Source organism: Lemur catta, chromosome 7 (genome assembly GCF_020740605.2).
Source record: "Lemur catta isolate mLemCat1 chromosome 7, mLemCat1.pri, whole genome shotgun sequence".
In the NCBI taxonomy this organism is placed as follows: domain Eukaryota; kingdom Metazoa; phylum Chordata; class Mammalia; order Primates; family Lemuridae; genus Lemur; species Lemur catta.
This window is the reverse complement of record NC_059134.1, coordinates 41,631,653-41,646,058: the sequence shown is the minus strand read 5'-3', so window position 1 is coordinate 41,646,058 and position 14,406 is coordinate 41,631,653. Positions and strand designations below refer to the sequence as shown.

General features: G+C 45.1%; 1 pseudogene; it reads right to left on the bottom strand.

Moving 5' to 3' along the window:
- Positions 1-4,672: 4,672 nt before the first annotated feature.
- On the bottom strand, positions 4,673-10,649 carry LOC123641997 (annotated as a pseudogene).
- Between the last annotated feature and the right edge of the window lie 3,757 nt (positions 10,650-14,406).

The window sequence follows — 14,406 nt, the reverse complement described above, 5'->3', positions numbered from 1 at the left end:
TTTCCCTGTGGGCTAAGCTCAGGGCATATGTTGCTCATTGGCAGGTCCTGGGAATTCCAGCCTTCGGAGGTTTGTCAGCAGCCTTTGGAAGGCAAAGCAGATGTCCCTGTTTCCTGCAAAGGGCTAGATAAGGAAATAAATTTCCATTACTTACCTGCCCACCAACTGCTCCCCAACAAGGCAGGTTCTAAAGGCCAAAGGGACCAAGAGAGTTCAAGTTTGTATTTCCCTGATCCTTTCTACCTAATAGAAATGTGAGTTAATTTTAAGCTTTAAACTCAGACACATTCATTGCCTATTGGGGTGACAATTTTATCAGACGTCTTTCGTCAAGAGACTAGCTTCTTCTCCTTTCGCGGTTGGATGAAGCAGGTGACCTTGCTCTCTGAGAATCTCTGTAAGCATCTGAGAAAACTCCAGTGGCTCTGGTGTCCACACGACTGGCTTGCACACCTCTTTCATGTGACAACATTCACAGGACCTACTGTCTAGAACCTACTGGATTCTCTCTGTCTCGCAGAGTAAGTTCACTGCCTCCCAAACTAAATAAACAAAAATTAAATAAGTAGTTAAAATTTAAACCTTACAAAAAGTTTCATCCATGGCATTTTCATCACGTTTAAACTTCTAGACCTCAAAGAACTCACTTCTTCACTCCCTTTACGTCTCTGATGGAAGTCACCTTGTTTGAGAGGTCTTCCTGACCGCTGAACACAAACACCGACGTTCCTTGGCCCTGCCCACACCAGTATTCTCTAACCCAGCTGCCCTGATTGACTTTCTCCCTGACACTTACCAGCATCTGATAAATATGTTGTTTGTCATCCATTTCTCCTTGGAAAATCAAAACTCCATGAGGGCGGGGACTTGGTTTTGTTCACCGCTCTATGTGCGGTTTCTAGGACGGGTCTTGGCACATAGTAGATGCTCAACAAATCTTTATGGAATGATTGAATCACTAAACTCCTAGCCTACTTCTAACTTACAGCAGTCTAATGTGTATTTGAAGTTCATACTCATCTTCAAGCTGCATACTCAAAATCTTCCCCTTTTACCCATCCTTTTCCTCATATCTTGTTCACTGCTATACTTTTCAGTTATAACACTGCTCACATGTGGCAGAATTTTCTTTGTTTTGAGAATCATTTCTATTGTCAAATACCTCAGACATGAGAATGTATAATATTTGTCCTCTTCTTACTACTTTCAACCTCCTTTTTAAAAAATCTCTACATTGATTGAAGATTGATTGATTGTAGAGACAGGGGTCTCTCTATGTTGCCCAGGCTTGTCTTGAACTCCTGGTCCCAAGTGATACTCCCACATTGGCCTCCCGAAGTGCTGGGGGTACAGGTATGAGCCATTGTGCCCCACCTGTCTCTACTTTTGTTTCCATTATAAGGATGCTCTTCTTAATAGTCTTAGTGAGTCCTTAAACCTGTCCAAACATAGCAAATGTGCCCCAGCAATATGGTATAGGGTGAAATGATGGTTCAGACCATTGAGGTTCAAGGGCACTTTGGCACCAGAGTTCAGTTCTGCTTTGTGTGAGAGCTCGTGCATCGCAAGTTCACACGCAGAAAATCTGGATGACCTCTCTTTCCCACTTGTCCAGCTCAGGCCTCTCTCGTCTGGAGCGCTCCCCTGACTGCTCCAGCCGTAGCACGGTGCTCTTGAGTTCCTTTCTCGGTACTGGTCTTCTCTCCTCAGCTAGGTGATGAGCAGTGAGATTCCATGTAAAGAACTTTTGACTTGGAGTCAAAAGTTCAGCGTTGAGCCTCTTATCTGCTTCATCTTGGGCAGCCATCTCTGAGCCTCAGTTTCCTCCTCAGTAAAATGGTGATGACCATTTGTAAGTGGAAGATGTGACAATGCTTTCAGGATCAGATATGACCACATAGGAAAAGAGCTTTGGAGATGATTCAGCCTATGCAAAGATCCCAGACATTGTCATTATAGGATTTTTGTGTGTTATGCTGCATTTAGAACAGCGTGGCGTGTACTAAGAACTTCATGTTAATCCCAGCTGGTGGTGGTGGTGAGCGACAGAGTGCATTTTAACTACGGTTGCATAATGCAACCCTGTTCAGAACTGGCTTTGTTCCTTTTTGGGAACTTCTGCATTTGGGACAGGATGATCAAAGAGAGGAAGAGAAAAAGAAGGAAGCTGACTTTTTAAAGAGCTGTGCATTCGGTTTCTATAAACTACTTTGGATAGTCACATTTCCTGATTCATTTGCAGGTTTGGAACATTAACTCATTCGTTCTTTTGTTTACTCATTCAGTAAATGTTTATTGAGAACTCATTATGCCCTGCGTACTGTGGAGATGAATGAGGTACATGCCTGCATCACAGCCAGGTTGAGGGAGCTGGCATGTGACCAACAAGATGACAAGATGGGTGCTGTGCTTAAGATATGTCCAGGGAACAGAAGGCCGCTTCACTCAAACCAGAGGGCTACCAATTATTCTCAGGGCATTGTTTGCATGGAGGGTAAGAGAGTACATCAGGCATGTGACTGCGTGTGGTAGGGCAAGAAAACATCTAGTACAAAAGAATCCACTAGACTACGTGGCTGTATTCCTGAACCTGTGTTCTCAGTCACTTTAGGGCTGAACTGCTGGCTTCTCAGGGGTCAGATGGCATGATGCATGTTTCCACAATGTAAAGTAATTTCTTTAGACCCACTCTCAGCATACTGCCTTGGAGGAAGAGGCCAAACAGAGCCCTGTGTTTCTCCACTGGGTTATGCTCACTTTAGCCACCTGTGGGTAAGGCCACTGCTCAGGCAGTGCTGCTCAGACACAGGAAGAGCTAGTTGAGTCTCCCTCCAATTTTGGGTGATTTTAGATTGCTGCTTGGGTAGGTTGGGAAGCTCAAAGCCTTAGTCAAGGAAACTCAATTCTCTCTTTTCTTTTCTTTTTTAATCAACTTTTTATTTCAAAATTACAGAAAAGTCACAGAGGTAACACAGAAAGTTCCCACATATCCCTCACTTGGTGGTTCCTTCTATTTTGAACGTCTTACATTACCACGGTACATTTGCCACAACTGAGAAATCAGTGTTGGAACATTTCGATTGACTAAATGTCACATTTTAATCAACATTCACTAATTTTTGCATTAAATTTCTTTTCTATTCCAGGATCCCATCCATGATACCATATTACATTTAATTATTATATGATCATGACACGTCATTGTCATGTCCTTAGGTTCCTTTTGGCTACGACAGTTTCTTAGGTTTTCCTTGTTTTTGATCACACAGGCAGTTTTGAGAAGAGCTAGTCAGATATCTTGTATTAATAGAACGTCTCTCAGTTTGGGTTTGTCTGATGTTTTTCTCATAGTTAGGCTGGGCTTTGGGGAGGAAGACCACCGAGGTGAAGTGCCCTTCTCATCACGTCATATCAGGGGTACCTGCCACCAACATGACTCATAGCTGATGGTATTAATCATTTGGCCTAGGTGATGTTTTCTCATTTTCACCACTGTAAAATGACTTTCCCCACTTTACATATTCTTATTCTTTAGAATTAAGTCATTAAGCACAGCCTATATTCAAAGTGGGGAGAGGGACTAAACTCCATTTCCCGGCAAGGGAGAATCTTCACACATTATTTGGAATTCTTCTGTGAGGAAGATTTGCTCTCTCCAATTTATTTATTTGTATAATCATTTACTTATATCAGTCTAGATTCATGGATATTTATTTTATACTTGGGTTATAATACAATGTTACATTATTTATTTTGTTGCTTAAATTCTTTCTGTTTTGGCCATTGGGAGCTCTTTCGGGTCTGCGTCTGGGTCCTTTTGGCATGCCCTCGCCCTTTTCCCTTTTGAGCCCTTCCTTACTGTCTGGCACAACAGGACCCTCCAGGCTCATCTTGTATTTCCCATCCCCATCTACTAAGATCTGTTTTTCATTCCCATAACATTTCTGACACCAACTATGTGTTTTTTTTTTCCCATGCCAGCCAATTTTCCAACACCAGCTGGGTGTCCTGCAATTCAATTCAATTCTGACACTTGGAGTTAGAGTCAAGCCTCACAGGTTAAGGGCTCAGTCCCACAAGCCTGCCTCCACTTCAATGCCAATCGTGAGTCCAGGTCCCCCCTACTTCTGACAGACCGGCTATAAACCAGCTGTAAAAGAGATGCACAGGGCAAGGCATGGGGTGGGGATGAGGAGCTTCCCTACCGTCTTCAGGCCACCACCCTCCCAGCACCTCCATGTGTTCACCAACCCAGGGGCTTTCCAAATCCAGTTGTTTAGGGTTTGTATGCAGGCTCTATTTTTTAAGCATGGTTGATCAAAACCATTGGCCACTGATAATTAACTCAATCTTCAGCCCCTCTCCCCTTCCTGGAGGTGAGTGGATGGGGCTGAAAATTTTAACTATCTAATCATATGATTGGTTCCTCCGGCAACCAGTTTCCATCCTCAAATCCTGAAGTTATGTAGGGGCCAACCAGAAGTAGTCACCTCGTTAGCATAAACTCTGCTATGGCTAAAAGGGGTTCCTTCCTTCCTTCCTTCCTTCCTTCCTTCCTTCCTTCCTTCCTTCCTTCCTTCCTTCCTTCCTTCTTTCTCTCTTTCTTTCTCTCTCTCTCTTTCTTTCTTTCCTTTCTTCTTTTTTTGTTAAACACTGATTTTATTGCTTGAGTTCATAGGCAAAAGTATGCAACCAGGGCAGAGGCTGTGGGTGACTCATACTTCCAATTGGGAGGAAGAACTCGCTTGGTCTTGTAATTCCGAGCCAACTGATGAATTTGGCTACCAGAATCAGGCGGAATGTAGCTTCCTTATCCTTCCTATTCCTCTCAAGATACTTTCTAACAGCAACTGCTTTCTTAACTAAATGGTAGAGATAGATCCTCAGGAAGATCAGGAGCAAGTCCTTTAGACTTAAGGATTCTTCAAATTTTATCATCTGTCACAAAACGTACTTGTGCAGTGCCATGTGGGTCTCTCAGGATCACACCGATCCGTGAGGGCATCAGGCCCTTCTTGGCCAGTTTATAAATCTGCTCCTTCACATCATCAGACATCAACTTCAGCCAAGGGGGGATGCTGCGGCGGTAGGGCAAAGCCAACTGGGACAGGCTCTTCCAGGAAGCATGTGTACAACCTATGATGGTGGCGTCAGGCAGCCAAGGCGTTTCTGATGAACAGCGAAAGATGCTCCTCTCATATTATCACTCAGGAAATTCCAGGGGTTTTAGGAGCTCTGTGCCAGGAACCTGGGACGAAGACAACATATGTATTTCTTATGTCAATGGAAAAACCAAACTCTTTAAAATATTTTATTTTATTTTTTTTTAAATATTTCGAAATTCACTATATTTCATCATCCTAATTTTCAATTAGTGAAACAATTTATTTCTAACATTGTAATTGTTTCATTCTGATTATATGTTTTTTTTTTGTTTTTTTTGTTTTATTTCAGCTCATCATGGGGGTACATAAGTTCAGGTCATATACATTGTCCATGTCCCGCCCATCCCCCCGAGTCAGAGTCCCAAGCGCGTCCGCTCTCATTCTCCAGACAGTGCACCTGGCACTCATCATGTAGTCATACCTCCATCCCCTCCCCCCCCCCACCTCCCCGGGAGCTGGAACCCATTATATTAAGTGAAGTATCCAAAGAATGGAAAAACAAGCATCACATGTACTCACCAGAAAACTGGTTTCCCTGATCATCACCTAAATGTACATCAGGGAAGGATACCAATTGGATATCAGACTGGGATGGGGGGTGGGGGGAGGGGATGGGTGTATGCCTACATGACGAGTGCGTTGCACACCCTCTGGGGAATGGTCATGCTTGAATGCTTAAAATATTTTAAAGAGATTTTTCCTGAGCCAATATGAGTGCACGACCTGGGGAAGCACAAACCCAAGACATCTTGAGAAAGTCCTCCTGAGAAAGTAAGGCTGTAATTCTGTTTTAGACATTTGAGGGAAGCAGGAGTTACAGGCAAAGCTGTAAATCAAAACATGGAGGTTATGCATTGGTTTGGACCAAAAGGGCCGGATATCTTGAAGTGAGAGCTCACAGGTTATAGGTGGATTCAGTGATTCTTTAATTTGTAATTGGTTAAAAGAGGAGGGCCTTCTCTAAAAACTTAGAATCAGCAGAAAGGAATCTTTAAGTTTAACTTTAACATACTGTTAGTTAAGATAAGAAGTCTCAAATTAAACTAAATTTGACCTGAGGATGTCTCCATACATGAGTCCTTACATAGCGAACTGCAGCCTTAATATGAAAACTCCCTGAAAGCCTAATTTAGGAGTATATGTTTGTAACAAATAGCTGAGTCTCAGCCAATCATAGCAGCCGGGCTTCAGTCCATCACTGGCAGCCAACTGTTCAAACCATGTTCAAAGGAGGCAAATGCCAAGCTGTCACCAACTGAGCTGTCTCTGTACCTCACTTCCGTCTTCTGTACCTCATTTCCATTTTCTGCCCTTAAATGCCATCTGACCACATGGCAGACTGGAGTTCTTTGAACCTGTCCTGGTTCTGATAGCTGTCCAATTCTAGAATCATGACTACAAGCCAATTAGATCCTTGAGCTCAGTTTGTTGCAATTTTGTCTCTTAACAAGAGTATGGAATTTAAACAGATGAGATGTGCTTGAAGACACAGAGACTGAAGTGGATCCATCTTTGCTTCACATCTAGGCGGTTGTGCACTGGGATTTTCCCCTCTGCTTAAAGTCTTTCTTCCATAATTGAGAGTCGCTCCGTCCCTCCTTTCTCCAGGCACTTTTACTTTGCACATCATAGGAACTCAAGAAAGTAGCTGAATCGTAGACCTAAGCCTTGAAAGTCAGCTGTACCTGCTTATTTTCAGAGATCTCTTTTCTAGTTGGCAGTAAACAATTTTTAGTGGATTAATCACGAATCGTGTTATGGTTGGCCCCATGTTTAAAATGTTGGTGGTGCACTTCCCGCCCTCCCAAGCCCTTTATGGAGTGCATTAACAGAGCCCGCCAGCTTTACAAGCTGGGCCCTGCCTGAGGGTGTCTCCATGCCCCCTCCGCCTACCTTACCGGCCACAGAATGTTTGTGCTTTGGTGTTTTTAACAGTGAGTTCCTTTTGCTTACCAAAGGAAGAACCACAGGAGGGACTTTTGCCAGAGGCAGAAAACCTTTACTTCCCTTGCTTCAAATCCATCACTTTACAAAGAGAGTATTTTAATGAGGAAAAGCTTATAAAACTTCATGCTTTGGATTTTGTTAGAGCCATTCTACTTGGTAGACTGACTCCCCTAAAGACTTCCCTTCCCCGAGCCCAGTGTTGTCACCAGACATAACAGCCTCACAGCGCTGGCAGGGTGGAGGGGACAACCTCAGATGCGGGCAGAGTGCCAGGCTCACTGCAGGGTCCTCAGTCCATGCTCTCTGTGGTCCTGTGTCTGGATTTGTGCTAGCGGGAGAGCTGAAGGGCAGCTGAAGAAGCAGCCTGGATTGGCAGGGCTGACGGGCCCTCGTGGCTTCAGCAGGGCCACCTTGTTGAGCAGGTTGATTCTGTACAAGGCAGCGAGTGTCCAGGGCCTGGTTGGGGGTGGGGGGGCAGGCTGAGATCCAGCCCGTGCTCTGCTTACTATGCCCTGGTGTGGCTGCTGTAACAGACTACCACCAGCTGAGTGGCTTAAAACAACAGAAATTTATTCTCTCACAGTTTGGAGGCCAGAGGTCTGAAGTCAAGGTGTCAGCTGGGTTCTGGAGGCTCAGAGGGAGAATCTGTTCCTACTTTCTGTTGGTTGCTGGCGATCGTTGGCATTCCTTGGTTGCATCAGCATAACTTCCATCTCTGCCTCTGTTTGCACATGGCCTTCCTCTCCATGTGTGTGTGTTTCTTCTCTTCCTATAAGGACGCTAGTCATATTAGATTTGGAGCCCACCCTAATCCATTATGACCTCATTTCAATTATTTATATCTTACAACTACCCTATTTCCAAATACGGTCACATTCTCAGGTTCTGGCTGGACAGAACTTTTAGAGAACACTATTCAATCCAGTACCGGCTATAGGAGAGATGCCTTTTTAAAACCTGCCAGTGGCTCTCTCTGCTTGCCCAGCTGTGTCCTCTGCTGTTTTGTAGTTTGAACAGAGGTGCCATTTGGGCTAGCAGGAGCCCTGGGCATTTGCTATGGAAGCGGTCGGCTCTGCAAGACTCATTAGTTTACGAGATTCCTGAAGTGGGGACCCTGTCAAATACCTTTTTGGAAACTGCCATAGCTTCTACTCATAGATTGAGTTCTCAAAAATGTTTATTCCAATGAGAGTAAAGAATTATGATGAAAAAAGTGGAAAGGCCCTTCTGATTTCAGCTGTTGTAGAAAAGATTTATTTTTTATTTTTTAAATTTTTTAAAAATTTTTAATTTTTTTTTTTTTTTTTGAGACTGAGTCTTACTCTGTTGCCCAGGCTAGAGTGTCATGGCATTAGCCTAGCTCACAGCAACCTCAAACTCCTGGGCTCAAGCAATGCTCCTGCCTCAGCCCCCCAGGTTGCTGGAACTACAGGCGTGCACCACCATGCCTGGCTAATTTTTTCTACTTTTAGTAGAGACGGGGTCTTGCTCTTGCTCAGGCTAGTCTCGAACTCCTGACCTGAAGTGATCCTCTCACCTCAGCCTCCCAGAGTGCTAGGGTTACAGGCAAAAGCCACTGTGCCCAGCCAATTTTGTTTTTAAACATTAGGCAAGTAGTCCTTCACTGGTTTCATCTCATGATTCTCTGCTTCTCCGGTGGTGTGGGAAAGTCTGTTGGATTGTTATGGGTTAAGAATTGTAGGTTCTACTCCATCCCTGTGAGTCATGCAATATTTCCCAAACGTGCTCCATGGAACATTAGCCCCATAAAAATTGTTCCAGTAGAAAATGGTTTTGTGGTTAAATAAGACTGAGGAATTGTGCATTTGCTATTCTCTTCCTGGAGATTAGCAATGCACACCGTGAATGTGCTTTGTAAAAGTTCTGACAAGTCTTGTGGCAGAAAAACCTATTAAACTTTGTTTTAATCCACTGTATCTCAATTTAATTTGAGTATAGATCCTCCTTTTTGGGGGTCAATGAATAACATCTATTACAATCCATAGAACTAGTGTTTAAAAGTGGTCAAGAATATAAATATCAGAATCAAGTTCAAAACTTAGATTCATTGACTTTAGATTCATTGAGCCTCCTGAGCCTGAGTTACCTCACCTATAAGATGGCATTATAATGGTACTTGCTTAATAGAATTAACTGAAATAACATAGGTAAAGTGCTTAGCACAGGGACAGGGATATAGTAATTACTCAATGAATGTGACTGTCTATCATTATTGTTATTATGATTTTCATTATCATACAGCCCAATGACTTACATCATTCTTAAAGATCATTTGGAGAAATGACAGTCTTGAGTCTAACAAAGAAGATAAAGTTTTCAAAGCTGTTGACATTTATAAAAATAAACTCTGATAAGAAAGCATTTTTTTGCAGCTTTAAGAATTCTAGGCATTGACATTTGCCAAATCCAGTTCCTCTGAACCAAGGGGAACTCTTTTGCATCTGTCAATAAGTTACGATTTCTTCAGGCTGATCCTAAGCTAGTCATGGTCACCTAAAAGAAAATTAAGCCCAGAGAGGCAAATGAAGTTCTACATTTCAAAAGGCATTTCACAGTTACTGCCTTACTTCTGGAAGTGTGGAGCTGGGGCAGCAGAGAGACGTTGTGGGATGGGTCACGAGGGGAAGTGACCTGGAGATCGCTGGGTTCCAGAAGCGCTGACCTGTCATTTTCAGATGCATGGGCCGCAGAAGGTGCTTCAGGGTCCACTGAAAATGTGACCAAGGCAGAGCACAGCTGCCACAGCGCCAGTCCCCAGGAGGATGGAGAACAAGACCATGTTCCAGAGAACAATATGCTCAAGCTCTTTGCACGTAGCCCAGGGGGGCTGGTTGAATAAGTAGTTGCTCCTACCAGGACAGGAGAGAAAATTCGCCTGGCTAGTTTTCTGTCTCTGCATCAAAGACAGTAAAGGGAGGGACCTGCCACTTACAAGCATCTGAAAAGCACCAGCCTAATACAGGAGATTACACAGCCCTACGGGTCTTCATTGCTCTCATCTTCACAGAGAGAACAGATTTGTTATGTGCCCAGTGGAGAGAGGGCTGAACAGACATCTTTCCCTCTAATAGCACAACGTCTCAGCAGGGTGTTGCGGATATAGACGTAGCCACTCAGGAGAGCACAGGAGGAGATGGGAAATCACGGGAGACAAGATTTTAACTGCTATAAGGATCTCAGAGGCAGTAAGGAGCAATTAAGAGCTAGGGCTCCGAAGTCCCACAGACCCAGATCCTTATCCCAGCTCTCTTGCTACGAAATTCCGGATAAATTTTTAAAACGTTTCTGTACCTCCGATTCTTTGTGTGTAAAATGGAGTTAAAAATAGCATCAATAACATTAAGTGATTGTGAGGATTAGTGAGATACTAATCGACACAGTGACTGCCATGCAGTAGGCGTGAATTGTAGTCATATCAAGGAGAGATCGGAGAGGCCCAGAGTCGCTGGAGAAGGCTTCACTGGGAAAGGGGAGGTGCCCTGGCCTTGAAGGAGGCTGGCAGCAGAGAAACGGCATGGAAGCAAAAGCCCCGAGGGAGATTCGGGGCCAGAGTATGCTGGCTGGACAGGGAGAAAGTGGAGTAGGTTTTCTGGCTGTGTTTCACAAGGCAGCATAGTATTTGATATCTCTGTCTCTATCTCTACCTTCACCCCACCCATGTCTGTGTCTGCTGAGTTCCCAGTGAGACTGTAAGTTCCTTAGTGTAAAGATTTCTCAGCCTCACCAGCTCCTTTACTTTTTACAAAAACTCCTTTGGCTGATCTATTTCAAAATGAGCCTGGGACACTTGTTACAAGGCTACTGTAGGAGTTGAGGTGAAGGCAGATGGGATTTGGAATAGGATAATGACAGACTTGGCCGGGAGCAGTGGTTGGACTCAAGGCATATCATCAAGGTAGAATCCACAGGACGTGGTGGTAAATTGAATGTGGGAGTGAGAAGAGAGAAGAATCGAAGATGACTCACAGGTTTTAGGTACCACCTAATGTGTGGGGATGATCTGGGGGAGCAGCCAAGGTTTAGGGCATATTCATATTGAAACGCTGCAAGACATTCAAGAGGAAATTTCAGGAAGGCAATGGTTATGTGGGTCAGAAATGTAGAAGAAATGTCCAGGCTGGAGATTGACAATCTGGGAATATTCATAAATAATAATGATCATACATAAATGGATGGATGGTTCTGAAAGGCATGGGCATGAAAGAGATCTGCCAGGGAGAGAGCGTGAGAAGAGAGGCAGGGTCTTTCTCAATCAACTGGTGCTCGTTTTCCCCCATACTCCTTCAGGAAACTAAATGTGCATCACAGGGTCCAGCCACTCTAGACTATTTGTGCAACCCCAGATTTGGTAGTTAAGTCCCCACAGTTAGATTGTGAGCTTCTTGCAAAAGGCAAAGTTGTCGTATCCATCTTTTGTACTCCCCCCCCCTTCCTCAGCACCTACTTTGTTGAGTTTAATAATTGGGGCTAAGGAAGTCAAGGCACTGGGTTGAATACCTTGGGTGGACTGCTTAATTCATGGGCCCACACAGGGCTCCTTGCCCAGGCCAATCATCTCTCAGAGATGTTGACTTGGGAGCAAGTGGGGGGAGAGAAACAAGACACTGGGTATGAATGGAAGTTCCTGGCCCTATTACTGGACAGTCAGTACTGACAGCACACACTCTTTGTGGTCATCAACTGTGTCCTCTTTAAATGTGAGACACTGACCCAAGACTGTGAATGCTACTCACTCCAGGGTGTCATTCTTGAAAGGGTAGGTATGGTTTCCACTGCCCACGTCACAGAAGGGGCCACTAAGCATACCTAGTGAAGAAATCACCACACAGTACATTGACCCCACAGTCCCCTGTGTGGCCAAAAGCACACAGAGCAGCTTCTAAAATGGAAAAGAGCCAGAAATTCAATACAGCAATGGTGAGAAAGGTGACGGGAACTCAGCTTTTTAAAGGTGCATCTGCTGAGTTTCCTGGTCGTATTGAAGAGGGTCCAAATGTAGAATGGCAGACTAGGTTAAATATCTTTGTCTTATTTACCAAGTGTGTAAAAATGGGGTACTAGAACTGTGACGCCCTCTGTCCATTCATCTGCCCCAGTTGTCATCTATAGAATGAAATCATTTGCTACAAAATTGTGAGCAGGGAATGAGACTTATCCACCATTCACTTCCAGTGCCTATGCGCTGCCCAGTACATAGGAGTAAGTGTGCTGCCAGCTCCCTAATCTGCACACAGGGCAGACATCAGTAATGGATCCTAGCATGCTTCCTCACCAAGCCCGGATGCAGCCTCATAGTCTCCTCTACGCAGAGTGACGAAGCCATTGGTGTTGGCACTCTCCATGAAGGCAGAGCATGTTCAGTAAATGTTTGTTGTATGGTTGGATGAGCAAATGAATAATTGTTTTTCTAAAGCCTGAGTCAGTGACCAAAACAGAGCCTGAGCTGTGTACAAACTCCATAAATATTTGTTGACTGGATGGGTGAGTGTGACGGTGAGGCCACAGGAAGGCCGGCGACACTTCCAGCATGTTAATGCTTTGCTGAATTGGGGCAAAGCTGAGGGCTGTGTTTGCTTCGAAGCATGAGCTTTTATTCCTGACATATCCGTGTTGTGTCTTCCTCACCACAGGGAGGGACGGGGGAGCTGACTGGAATGACTCAGGCAGCCCAGGACATGGGGTCTAAAGTCTCTGGGGAGGCTCTGACTGGAGGCTTCAAGCAGAGGGAATCTTTGGAGCAGGAAGGTCTCTGGCTATTTGAGTTTTCTCAGTTCTTAAAGGGCGGTGGAAGGTGTCTGAACAAAACTGTAAGAGCAGTGGACAGTTTCCTGTGATCAGAGACATTGGTAAGCAGCTCTGTGTGGGGGGAAAAGCACGATCTCAGGAGTCAGGAGACCTAGACCGAGTCTCAGCCCTGCCAGCCACACCTTCACTGAGCGTGTCCTCATGTCCTGAGAGCCGACTGTGTGTCAAGCACCGTGGAGGGCCAGGGGTCTAGAGATGATAAGATGTGGGCTTTGCCGCCAGGAAAGGGGCTTTGCAACATACCTAAGGTTAGGTAAATACAGTTAACCCTCGAACAACACAGGTTGAACTGTGTGGGTCCTCTTCAACGTGGATTTTCTTCTGTTACCTACTTAGATGTGTTCCTCCTCTGACAGACATCAGGCCAAACAAACTCAGACCGACTCTCAGCTGGTCGGAGCAGCCCTCCCAAGCACTCTGTGTCCTATTTTGCTGAACTGTGGGTATGTAGCAGGACCTCTGCTAGCATTAGCTTCATGCATGCCATCTTTCCCCGTGTCCTGCCCTATGTGTGCACGCATGAGTGAGATGGTGGAGAAATGGAGAGAGCACAGGCTTTGGAGTCAGAAGTGTTTGAGGCCCCCTTCTGCCCTGCACCAGCTGTGAGGCCACAGTCATTGATTTAGTCTGCCTGGGCCTCCTTTCCACACCTGTGAGATGGTGATAATGATACTTATCTCACAAAGTTGGTGTGGGAAACACATAAAATGATATGTCTGCAAAGATTTAATGTACCTTAACGCTTTGTGCAAATGCCTGCTACAGTTAGTATGAAAGGAAGCAGCTGTGAATTCCGGTCCCCCCTACAGATCCTCAAACAGCCTTAGGCATGGAGCTGACATTACATAAGTGTTTGTGCTCGTCATCACTCGTCGTCTGCAGTGTTCCTTGTGGCTTTTGAGGGCTTGTTGTAGCCTTCCTTCCATCAGAAAGAGAAGCTCAATCTACTGTCCTTTCTTCCTCCATTGAGAGTCAAGCTTCTGGGGAGATTAGTGCCACACCGCGCCCCCTGCTCCTCACCTCTATTCATTCCTCCTGGCTGTGGTGGCCAAGGCCAAGAGCAGCAAGCCTGTGCCCCTCCAGCCCTTGGCAGAGCACAGGTGAATCCTCGCTGCAAGGGAGCGAGGAAACAGCAGATACGAGGAAGCTGCCTCCAGCCATTGCAGAATCAGGAGAAAGTGCTCTGGCCTCACAGCCCCACTGTGCCAAGCCCAGCTCTGCCACTGGTAGACAGAGCGACCCGGAGAGCCACTTACCTCTCTGAGCCTCAGTTTCCTCTGTAACACAGAGAAAGTATTGACCTCAAAGACAGTGGTATGTGGACTAAAGGAGTATAATAGATGTGGAAGCGTCTGGCTTACAGTACATGTTCAGTAGGCTCTCCTTGAAAGGTTGGGGGAACTGAGGCAAGTTTAGGAAATCACTGTTGTCCTGTTCTGATTCTTTCATCTACTGCCAGAGCAATTCC